The sequence below is a fragment of the Oryctolagus cuniculus genome, chromosome 10 (genome assembly GCF_964237555.1).
Source record: "Oryctolagus cuniculus chromosome 10, mOryCun1.1, whole genome shotgun sequence".
NCBI classification, from domain to species: Eukaryota; Metazoa; Chordata; class Mammalia; order Lagomorpha; family Leporidae; genus Oryctolagus; species Oryctolagus cuniculus.
Window position 1 is genome coordinate 27,812,456 of NC_091441.1, and position 12,006 is coordinate 27,824,461.

The following is a 12,006-nucleotide window of genomic DNA, read 5'->3' on the forward strand; positions in this document are numbered from 1 at the left end:
AGAGAGAGAGAAAGGTCTTTCTTTTGCCGTTGGTTCACCCTCCAATGGCCACTGCGGCCGGCACATTGCACTGATCCGAAGCCAGGAGCCAGGTGCTTCTCCTGGTCTCCCATGCGGGTGCAGGGCCCAAGCACTTGGGCCATTTTCCACTGCACTCCCGGGCCATAGCAGAGAGCTGGCCTGGAAGAGGGGCAACCGGGACAGAATCCCGCGCCCCGAACGGGACTTCCAATCCAGCTCCCTGCTGATGGCCTGGGAAAGCAGCAGCAGATGGTCCAAGTGTTTGGGCCCCCGCATGCACATGGGAGACCGGGAGGAAGCTCCAGGCTTCAGCCTGGTCCAGCCCCGGCCATTGCAGTCACGTGGGGAATGAACCCGTGGATGGAAGATATTCTCATTCTCATTCATTCTCTCTCTCCCTCACCCCTCTGTAACTCTTTCAAAATAAATCTCTAAAAAAAATAAATAAGTTTAAGAGACCCAGAACAGACAAAATGATACTGAAAAAGAACAAAGTTGGAGGATTCACACTTCACAGTTTCAAAACTCTACAAGGCTACAGTAATTAAGACATTTAGCCATGTGATACTCATATTAGGATAGACACATAAATCAACAGAATTGAGAGCCCAAATATGAACCTTCATATATTTGTTCAATTGACTTTCCACAAAGGTGCCAAAACTATTCATGGGGAAACATTAGTCAACAGATGTTGCTGGGCCAACTGGATACCTACGCCTGTTAAGAATGAAGCTTAACCTCCGTCTCACCATATGAAAAATTCAAAGTGGATCATTTAACTCAGAATGGACCAAAAACCTACATGTGACATTTTAAGCTATAAAACTCAAAAGAAAACACAGGTGTGAAACTTTGTGACCTTGAGTTAGGCAATGGCTTCTTAGATATGACACCAAAAGTGCAAATGACAAAAAACAACGTTGGATGTCATCAAGATTAAAAATTCCTGTGCTTGGAAGAACACCATCAACAAAGTGAAAAGACAGCCCAAAGAATTGGAGAAAATATTTACAAATCATACATCTGATAATGGACATGTATCTACAATATATGTAGAGGGGCCGGTGCTGTGGCACAGTAGCTTAATCCTCTGCCTGCAGTGCTGGCATCCCATATGGGTGCTAGTTCAAGTCCCGGCTGCTCCACTTCCAATCCAGCTCTCTGCTATGGACTATACCCGTATGGGAGACCTGGAAGAAGCCTCTGGCTCCTGGCTTCAGATTGGCTCAGCTCCAGCCGTTGCAGCCATTTGAGGAGTGAACCAGCGGATGGAAGACCTTTCTGTCTGTCTCTCTTTCTTACTGTCTATAACTCTATCTCTCAAATAAATAAATAAAAACAAAATGGGCATTCTCACAGGGGAAGGAAAAAATATATGTAGAACTATTACAAGTAAAAAATAAGAGCAAGTAATTTAAAAGTAGACAAAGAATTTGGTTAGATACTCTCCATAGAAGACACATGCCAATAAGCTGAAGAAAAGATGCTGAACATCATTAGCCATCAGGGCGAAGCAAATGAAAACTATGCTGAGCTACACCTCACCAGCATGACTCGAATCCACAAGACAGGTAACAGATAGCAACAGGGATGTGGGATGTGCGGACCAGCCGCACCTGTCGAACAGAACCTGAAGGGAGGTGTGGGGAGGAAAAGAGGGACAAGGACGCAGAGAATGGAGCCAAGACAATGAACTGATCAAGGCTCGTTTATTCCAGTGTCTCAGTGATATTTATACACAACCAGCTGCAGCTCAAGGAAGCACAGAAGATAACAACATACGCAAGCCACTTACCGGGCTTTCTGTAACATAGTCAATTCTAACAGTGTTCTTGATCAACATCCTCCTGCAACATGGGAGTACGTGACTTTCTTAGCCCAGGAATTCCACAAGCCAAGATCGACCTTGACTTGTCTATAGGCTGCCAACATCTCCCCCTTTTTTATTTTATTAAGAATGGCCTCTGTCTTAGGTTGCCCTCAGTCATCTCCGTCCACCCGTCATTGGTAACTCTGGCAACCTGGCCTAGGGCCCTGTCTTAGGTGGGTATGGGGTGCTGAGTGTCTTACCCGTCTTTGAGGACCATTCCAGCTTGACATTAGGTGAGAGTCAAGGATGGATGAAATATACGGCCAGATATCAATTATTTTGATTACAAAGGAGGTTTGGTACAAAGTTTTAAATGATGGATCTCAGTCCATACAGACTGTAGCGAAGTTAACATAAGTTGTAAAACACACGGAAAGCATCCCATACAAAGTAGGAAAAGCAGTAGTGGTCTAGCCAACATTAATAACCAATGAATCCATTGAAACCCTCCAAGTGATAGGGGGTTAGTAATAAACATATGTTGCATTTCACTCTTAAGTTTATCAATAACGGATTCTATATATGGCACATTGTTAGTAATGTTAAAACAACATCCCACAGGCACGGATTCTCAGTTTATGTGATCTTTGAACAGTAAATAATTGATAGCTGCACGATTTAAAAGCACCCGAGTGGACTTGATCCAATTCTTCGGCTACATTGGACAATGCAGTAGCGGTAAGATTAATTGTCTTAGTTACTAAACATGCAAGCTTTCGCAATCCACGGTTATTTCCTTAAGCCAATCCAGGAACTCCTACCACCGAGATAACCATGGTAAAGGCAGTGTCTTCTCCGATTAGGATGACATTGTCATTGCAATTCTCACGTAATGAACGTCGCCATCGTGTCTTTGGAAATACGGATGTCAGCATTGGGGCCACCTGGCCCAACGAGCAGTTGCAGAAATCATCAGGGGCTAGCAATGTAAAGGCATATTGGCTGCATAAAAAAACCCATCCCGGCCGGCGCCACGGCTCACTAGGCTAATCCTCTGCCTGCGGCGCCGGCACACCGGGTTCTAGTCCCGGTCGGGGTGCCGGATTCTGTCCCGGTTGCTCCTCTTCCTGTCCAGCTCTCTGCTGTGGCCCGGGAGTGCAGTGGAGGATGGCCCAAGTGCTTGGGCCCTGCACCCACATGGGAGACCAGGAGAAGCACCTGGCTCCTGGCTTCTTCAGATCAGCGTGGTGCACTGGCTGTGGTGGCCACTGGGGGATGAACCAATGGAAAAAGGAAGACCTTTCTCTCTGTCTCTCTCTCTCTCGCTGTCCACTCTGCCTGTCCAAAAAAAAAAAAAAAAATCCCTTAGGAGCCTGCGTCCCATTCAATGAATGAACTTCCTTGTAGCTAGTTCGGTTGAGTTGCCACGGTACGGTAAATAATAAACGAGTAACATTATCTATTTCAAGGGAAGTTATATTGAGGTCCTCTTTCCTAGAAGAGGGTATTCCTATAAGATTACTGGTAAGAAGATGAGAAGGAGAATCAGCTGTATTAACACAAAAAGAAGAAGTATTAGTTGTTGCGGCCAAGTGCAAAATTGCTAGATTCAGTAGAAAAAGAAGCATTAACAAACAAAGTTACATTGATGGTTCCATTAAGGACATCAGGGGAGTTCTTTTTCCAAAACTGACAAGAATATACCCCTGCACCTGATAAAATGGCCATTTTTTGCAGAAATGACAGAGACATCAGCTCCCAGATCTAGTAACCCTGTGAACGATTTTCCATTTAGTTTCAGTTGAAACTCTGGCCTGTCTTTGGTTATAGGTTGAACCCAATAAGCATCAGAAGATCCAAAGCCTCCTTTCCCACAGGATTTTGTAAACGTGGCCCCACACGTTTCAGTGGATTCATTGGTTATTAATGTTGGCTGGACCACTACTGCTTTTCCTATTTTGTAAGTAAGAGGGAGAAGGACCAGCTGAGCCATACGCTGTCCTGGAGAAAGTGTGACAACAGTGCCATTAGCTTGCACCATAATTTTAACTTCTCCCATGAAATCTTCATCTATGACCCCAGGAAAACTTGCAATCCAGCCATAGTGGTACTATTTCTTCCTAGCAAAAGCCCAAAAAATCCCTTGGGTAGCGATCCACTGATCCCTGTAGGGAGGGCCTGAGGTCCCATTTCAGGTGTTAGGACTGTGCAGATGGGGGTACTGAGGTCCAGTCCTGAGCTCCCCCTAGTGGCTCGCTGCAAAGTACTGACTAATTTAAGGTGTTTTGTTGAGGAACAAACATCATGGCCCCAAAGATTTGCTGGTTTTGTTTGGATGGGGCCTGGGGCTGGCCCCGTGTCCAGTTGCCTGAACTCTGTTCTTTTAGTGGATTGCCATTTTTATCAGTTTTGGAGTGACATTCATTGGCCCAGTGTTTTCCCTTTCTGCATCGGGGGCAGATCCCCGGGGGAGCTCTACTCTGATTTTTAACTTTTGGACAATTTTTTCATACATGTCCCAGCTGCCCACATTCATAGCACCCTCGTTTATCGGGCATAGCCCCTCCTTGCTGATTCTTGTAATGACATACCACGCAGAGCGGCAGCCATGGCTAATTCTTGAGTATAAGAAGGTCCAATATCAGCACATAGCTCAATATACCCATCCAAATCTGTCTTTTTTCTATAAGGACGAATAGCCTGCTTACACGGGACATTGGCATTTTCATAAGCCAATTGTTTTACAAAATCCATTCCTGCTTGTGGATCCCCAAAGATCTTCCCCGCTACCTGAAACAAGCGATTAACAAAGTCAGCATATGGCTCGTCAGGCCCCTGTATGGTTTTTGAAACTGACTCTCCCATTTTCGCTCCTTTTGAAGGGAGAGTGGTCCAAGCTGGTTTCTGTGGCACGGCGTCACAAGAGAGCCGTTCTCCTGCCTGCGATGTCTGACTGCGCGCCTCCTCCATTGTTTCCCGAAGATTCTGTACAGCCGATCGAACACTAGCCTTTCCTTTTGGTGCTAACAGTGCTTCTTGTATCAGAGACCATAAAGAAAATGTAATAACAGGGAGATCATTGGGACTGAAGACTTGCAAATGGGCGTTTAACTCTTTTCCTAATAAATCCCAATATTCCTCATCTACAGCTCCCTCCTCAGCAAACCAAGGACTAATCCTTTCCACAGTGCTGACAAATTGCTCTACGGTTTGCCTCTTTAACCCTATTCCCTGCGTCTGAACTAAACCTTTAACGGCCTTAATCACCTCCCTTTTTCCTCGTGCTGGTCCCGTATTGCGCCGTTGCTCACCGAGGATTGTAGGTAGCGGGTACTTACCTACTCCTCCGCATTACCAATCTGCAGCTTCCTTCCTTTTTTGGCGTTCCTCACGTAGTTCCCCCGTATTCAGGTCTCTGTTCAGGCGCCACCTGTGTGGACCAGCTGCACCCGTCGAACAGAACCTGAAGGGGGGTGTGGGAAGGAAAAGAGGGACAAGGACGCAGAGAATGGAGCCAAGACAATGAACTGATCAAGGCTCGTTTATTCCAGTGTCTCAGCGATATTTATACATAACCAGCTGCAGCTCAAGGAAGCACAGAAGATAACAACATACGCAAGCCACTTACCGGGCTTTCTGTAACACAGTCAATTCTAACAGTGTTCTTGATCAACATCCTCCTGCAACATGGGAGTACGTGACTTTCTTAGCCCAGGAATTCCACAAGCCAAGATCGACCTTGACTTGTCTATAGGCTGCCTACAGTGGGAGATACTGCAACCAAGCAGAATGTAAAAAGGTGCAGGCACTTTGGAAAATAGTCTGGCACTTTTTGGAAGTGGCTACACATAGGTTGACCATATGACTCAGCAACTGCATTCCTAGCTGTATACTTAAAGAGAAATGAAAATATGTGTGCACACAATTACATGTACACAGCTGCAGAATCCCTGGTGGTCATTATTTGAAACAACCTCCCTATCCAGCAACTGATGAATGGATGAACGAAATGCTGTATGTCCAAACAATGGAATGGTGTTCAGCCATTAAAAGGACTGAAGACCTGATACACTGCCACAGCATGGATGATCTTACAAACATTATGCTAAGTGGAAGCAGTTGCCTTTAAAAACTCATGTATGTGAAATATCAGCATAGGCAAATCCATAGAAACAAAGATTTTTTTTTTGACAGGCAGAGTTAGGGAAAGAAACAGAGAGAAAGGTCTTCCTTTTTCCGTTGGTTCACCCCCCAAATGGCTGCTACGGCTGGCGCGCTGTGCCGATCTGAAGCCAGAAGCCAGGTACTTCCTCCTGGTCTCCCATGTGGGTGCAGGGCCCAAGGACTTGGGCCATCCTCCACTGCATTCCCGGGCCACAGCAGAGAGCTGGCCTGGAAGAGGAGCAACTGGGACAGAATCCGGCCCCCCGACCAGGACTAGAACCTGGTGTGCCGGCGCCGCAAGGTGGAGGATTAGCCTAGTGAGCTGCGGCGCCGGCCACGAAAATTGGTTTTGCCTAGGGCAGGGGCAGGGGGTTATGCATGATATCCAAGTGGTATAGTGTCGCTCCCCCTCTTCGTGGAGGAACGACACAGGACCCTGCGCTGTTCTTTCTGTCTGCTCGGCCCTCCCCGGGTTTGCTGCTGGTTCTTCCCGGGTTGGCTACTGTCCCTTCCACCTCCGTGGAAGGGCAGTTCCCCCTGGCCACATTCCCCACTTCCGCAGGGGAGCGGCACACCGCCGGCCGGCTCTCTGGGGGCTGCACAGGTGTTCCTTCAACTAGATGTTCCCCTTAGATGTTCCTCGTGCATGCCGTCTCTCTCCTCCTTTATAGTCCTCCTCCGCCAATCCTAACTCGGCTGCCCACACGCCGAGTACGCTGCTCTCCTCCAATCAGGAGCAAGTCCTACAGTTTATTAGCTGAACTGGAGGCAGCTGTGCGGAAGCTGTTTACTTCTCTCCCAGCGCCATATTGTGGGAGAGCAGATGCATAGAATAAGTCTCAATTCCAGTAACTTAGTCCAGTCCGGATTGCTCCCCACAGTATAGAGTTTCTTTTTTTGGGTAGTAGAAAAGTTTTAAAAATGTTGGCCATGGTGGATGCACAACTCTGTGAATACACTATGGACACTGCAATTCAAACATTTAATGGATGAATTCTGTAGTATTTGAATTGCAAAGTTTTCTTTTTAAAAAATAATCCATGGCGGCCGGCGCGACGGCTTACTAGGCTAATCCTCCGCCTTGCGGCGCCGGCACACCGGGTTCTAGTCCTGGTCGGGGCGCCGGATTCTGTCCCAGTTGCCCCTCTTCCAGGCCAGCTCTCTGCTGTGGCCAGGGAGTGCAGTGGAGGATGGCCCAAGTCCTTGGGCCCTGCACCCCATGGGAGACCAGGAGAGGTACCTGGCTCCTGCCATCGGATCAGCGCGGTGCGCCAGCCGCAGCGCGCCGGCCGCAGCGGCCAATGGAGGGTGAACCAATGGCAAAAGGAAGACCTTTCTCTCTGTCTCTCTCTCACTGTCCACTCTGCCTGTCAAAAAAAAAAAAAAAAATCAATGGTTTCCACTAGGGCTTGGAAAGATTTCAAAGAAATCCACGAGGATAGGCTAATAGAAGAAACGGGGTTTGAAAGAAGGAAAAAAAAATTTTAAAAAAGGAAAGGAGCATGATAGGATTTGGAAGACGAGGAAAGCTAAGGAAGGCTTGTTTCCTGTCTCCCCTACCCCATAAACCCACAGGTCAGACTTAAAATATACAATCCCGTACCTGGATAATTATCTTTGGGACCTTGGATGGTTTTCTTCTCCCAAACTCGCAGGACGGCTCTCTACTTGCTACATGCAGTGTAAGGCATGCATGCAAAAAGAGCCAGGCCAGCCCCCAGCTGATCCAGGGCCTGCATGGGTGGTTAACCAGCCGTGGGATCTTGCTTTCCTGATGATCTGAGTGATTTTGAGACTTTCCTGAGGCTGCTTGATTTGCTTGTGACTGAATTGTAAGAGGGGCTGTGCAGAGCTGGTCCTGAGGCCTAGAAACGGAAAAGGTGCGTGTGTGTATGTGTGTGTGGGGGGGACCTCTAAGGACTGGGATGGCGAAGGAAGACTGGGATACTGCGCCCTGCAGAATGTGACGGGTGCTTCCACTGCACCCCAGATCAAGGCAATGTAGACTCATGGCCCGAGCACTTCTATTCTGTTGTCCCTTCAAAGCAACCCAACAGGTCATTCAAAATCTCCTTTTGCACATAGACGGTTAAGAAGTAAATAAGCCATTCTGTTCGCAGCACTGCAGGAAGCAGCCGTGTTTCAATTAGCCTTGTGTGGTTTACTTTTCAAGAAATACTTGAGTCTTACCTTCCGGTTGTTCGTAATCTCACTGGGGAAACAACTTGCTCATTTCTGAAACCACCACAGATGAATAGAATCACGGGAGTGTCCTAGCATCTCTTAAGGCTGCAGCTGGATAAGAACACAGGGATAATCGGGGGGAAAAAGTGCTATCATGGACACAAATCAGTACCAGAGGGTTTTATAATGTTTTACTTTGTGTGTGGCAACCTTAGTGTTTTCTAGGACCAAGAACCACATGATCTGGAGGTAGAAATCCATAAACCCAAATGCCCACAACAGCTGGGGCTGAGCCTGGGGCTGAGCGCAGGAGCCAGGAGCTCAGTGCAAGTCTCCCACGTAGGTGCCAGGGACCCGACTACTTGAGCCATCACCTGCTACCTCCCAGTGTCGGCACTGGCAGGAAGTTAGAATCAGGAACCAAAGCTGGGAATTGTACCCAGGAACTCCACTATGGGACACAGACATTTTAACTGGTGTTTTACGCTACTGCTAAACCAAATGTCCACCCTGCCCTGAGCTCACAATGGTATCCCTATCCACTGCCTGCTGTCTTTGTTCATTCTCAAATCCTCTCTTCTTCCTGACCCAGATGTGTGTCGGGACAGCTGTCACAGCACATAGGTGAAAGCGAGTGCTGATGGCGTAAACTCTCCAGAGAGAGCTCTCCAAGAGCAACAACGAAGAGCAGACCTTGGATGTGAGGAAATACTGTCGCTCCCCCTCTTCATGGAGGAGCAACACTGAACCCTGCCTAGGCTTCATATCCGAGTCACGGCACCATTATGTCGCTCCCCCTCTTCGTGGAGGAACGACACAGGACCCTGCGCTGTTCTTTCGTCTGCTCGGCCCTCCCCGGGTTTGCTGCTGGCTCTTCCCGGGTTGGCTACTATCCCTTCCACCTCCGTGGAAGGGCAGTTCCCCCTGGCCACATTCCCCACTTCCGCAGGGGAGCGGCACACCGCCGGCCGGCTTTCTCGGGAGCTGCACGGGTTCCCTTAGATGTTCCCCATAGATGTTCCTGGTGCATGCCGTCTCTCTCCTCCTTTATAGTCCTCCTCCGCCAATCCCAACTCGGCTGCCCACACGCCGAGTACGCTGCTCTCCAATCAGGAGCAAGTCCTACAGTTTATTGGTTGAACTGGAGGCAGCTGTGCGGAAGCTGTTTACTTCTCTCCCAGCGCCATATTGTGGGAGAGCAGATGCATAGAATAAGTCTTAATTCCAGTAACTCAGTCCAGTCCGGATTGCTCCCCACAAAATACAGGTGTTTATTTTTATCTCACTCCTTTGCATATTTACATTTTATTTGGTTTATTATTTTTGCACTACATTGGCATGATTACAAATGTATAGTATTTATAAATGGATGCTGACAGTTTTTGACAGGAAGAGGTACACGATTTTAAAAGCTTGCACTAACCTAACAAACTAATAAGGATATGATATGGGAACCTTCAGTACACTGCTGATGGAAGTGTCTGTATCAACTGTCTTAAAATATTTATACTTTGTGTGTGGCAACCTTAGTCTTTTCTAGGACCAAGAACCACAGGATCTGGAGGCAGAAACTCACAAACCCGAACGCCCACAACAGCTGGGGCTGGATTTTACCATGTTGATAGACAAAGGTAGCCTGTGGCCAGCTGGCATGTTCCTGGACTTTCTCAAGGAATATTAACATTTATGAGACATTCCAAGTGTCAGAAAAGAGACATTTGGGTCATCAGATAAGAGCTGAAAATTTTCTCAACAACTTTGCTTACCACATTAGGCTTTGGGATGACAGCTCTGGTCACTTGGAGGGAATGATGGTGGTTATAACCAAATTGGCTGCAGCCATGTCAGCTGGAGATGAGAGTGATCTATGTGGAAGACTTGCTGATCTAAACCTGCAAAAGTAAAAAGGACTTTATTTGAAGTCTTAGAAAACGCAATCCAGGAGACAGATTCAGATAACTCCAAAGCGTGTTCTGAAGATGGCAGGAAAGATGGGACCTTATACGAGCAGTATTATTTTAATACAAAGCAGTAAAAATTATTTTGTGGGAAACTTTTGTTGGAATTGACAACAATGGCTGTGTGTTAGGGGCCATGTGACCAATGGAAAATAAAGAAGAGAATGTATATTGTAAGAAAAATGTTCATATAACAAGATCCCCCAACTTCTTGATGTGCATCTTGAGTCTCAAGACAAAATGTAATTGTTGGCCGGCGCCGCGGCTCACTAGGCTAATCCCCTGCCTGCGGCGCCGGCACCCCGGGTTCTAGTCCTGGTCGGGGCGCCAGTTCTGTCCCGGTTGCTCCTCTTCTAGTCCAGCTCTCTGCTATGGCCCGGGAAGGCAGTGGAGGATGGCCCAAGTGCTTGGGCCCTGCACCCGCATGGGAGACCAGGAGGAAGCACCTGGCTCCTGGGTTCAGATCAGCGCAGTGTGCCGGCCGCAACCCGCCGGCCGTTGTGGCCACTTGGTCATTTACATTGGGGTGAACCAATGGAAAAAGGAAGACCTTTCTCTCTGTCTCTCTCTCTCTCTCACTATCTAACTCTGCCTGCCAATAAATAAATAAATAAATAAATAAAATGTAATTGTTTGCTCCAAATGCCTGCAGTAAACAGTAAGGACAAGCAAAATTCATATTCCCTGGAAGCAGCTGGAAGGTGTGTAAGTCCCACTCTAGTGGCTCCCAACTCCACCAGGAAAACTTTCAATGTTGTTTTCATTATGATTTTTCCTTTTATTTTCACAGACTGTTCATCGAAACTTTATCTAGAACATTTGGAAATGTTTAACAAAACGAGTACTTAAACTGTGCTATGCTGTTAGACTACATTGCTTTGCAGCTTACAGAACTAAAACAGAATTTGTGGCCAGCACCGCGGCTCACTAGGCTAATCCTCCGCCTGTGGCACCGGCACCCCAGGTTCTAGTCCTGGTTGGGGCGCCGGTTCTTTCCCGGTTTTCCCGGTTGCCCCTCTTCCAGTCCAGCTCTCTGCTGTGGCCCGGGAGTGCAGTGGAGGATGGCCCAAGTGCTTGGGCCCTGCACCCCATGGGAGACCAGGAGGAAGCACCTGGCTCCTGGCTTCAGATTGGTGCAGCACCGGCAGTAGTGGCTATTTGGGAAGTGAACCAACGGAAGGAAGACCTTTCTCTCTGTCTCTCTCTCTCACTGTCTAACTCTGCCTGTCAAAACAAACAAACAAACAAACAAACAAAAAAACCAAAAACAAACCAAAAAAAAAAAACCCCACAGAATTTGTGCTTTTTCTGCTGCCGGCCGAGGCCATCACCGGTCGCAAGCACGCTCCCGCTCCCGGGAAGAGTCTGTCCCCGTGGGCTTTGCCTTAGGGCAGCAGCGTCCCCACCTGGCTGAAGCTGAGGGCCTGAAGGGACAGATTTACAACCTGTCCAAAAAGGGCCTGACTCCCTCACAGATCGCGGGGATCCGAGGGACTCCCGTGGAGTCACATAAGTGCGTTTGGTGACAGGCAATACAATCTGGAGAATTCTGAAGTCCAACGTTCTTCCTGAGGGTCTCTATCATCTAATTAAGAAATTAATTGCTGTTTGAAAGCACCTTGCGAGGAAGAGAAAGGAAAAGGATGCTAAATTCTGCCTGATTCTGATAGCCGAATTCACTGACATTTGGGTCATCATTTTGGGTTTGATACTACAAAACCAAGCGTGTCTTCCCCTTCAATTGGAAATATGAGTCATCTACAGCCTCTGCCCTGATGGCATTAAATTTGTCCATGTACTCAAGCAACGAAATCATTGTTCAACTAAAAACAAACAAAACGACGTAAGTTGTAATCAGCTTAAGCT

At 47.6% G+C, this 12,006-nt stretch overlaps 1 long non-coding RNA gene across 1 annotated transcript; it reads right to left on the reverse strand.

The window, feature by feature from the left end:
- Window positions 1-7,725: 7,725 nt before the first annotated feature.
- LOC138843944 (uncharacterized) lies at window positions 7,726-10,078 on the reverse strand. Its single transcript, XR_011379178.1, has 3 exons — window positions 9,949-10,078; window positions 8,189-8,293; window positions 7,726-7,863 (listed from the first exon to the last, which is right to left on the reverse strand). It is a non-coding gene; the product is annotated as an uncharacterized lncRNA (long non-coding RNA).
- Between the last annotated feature and the right edge of the window lie 1,928 nt (window positions 10,079-12,006).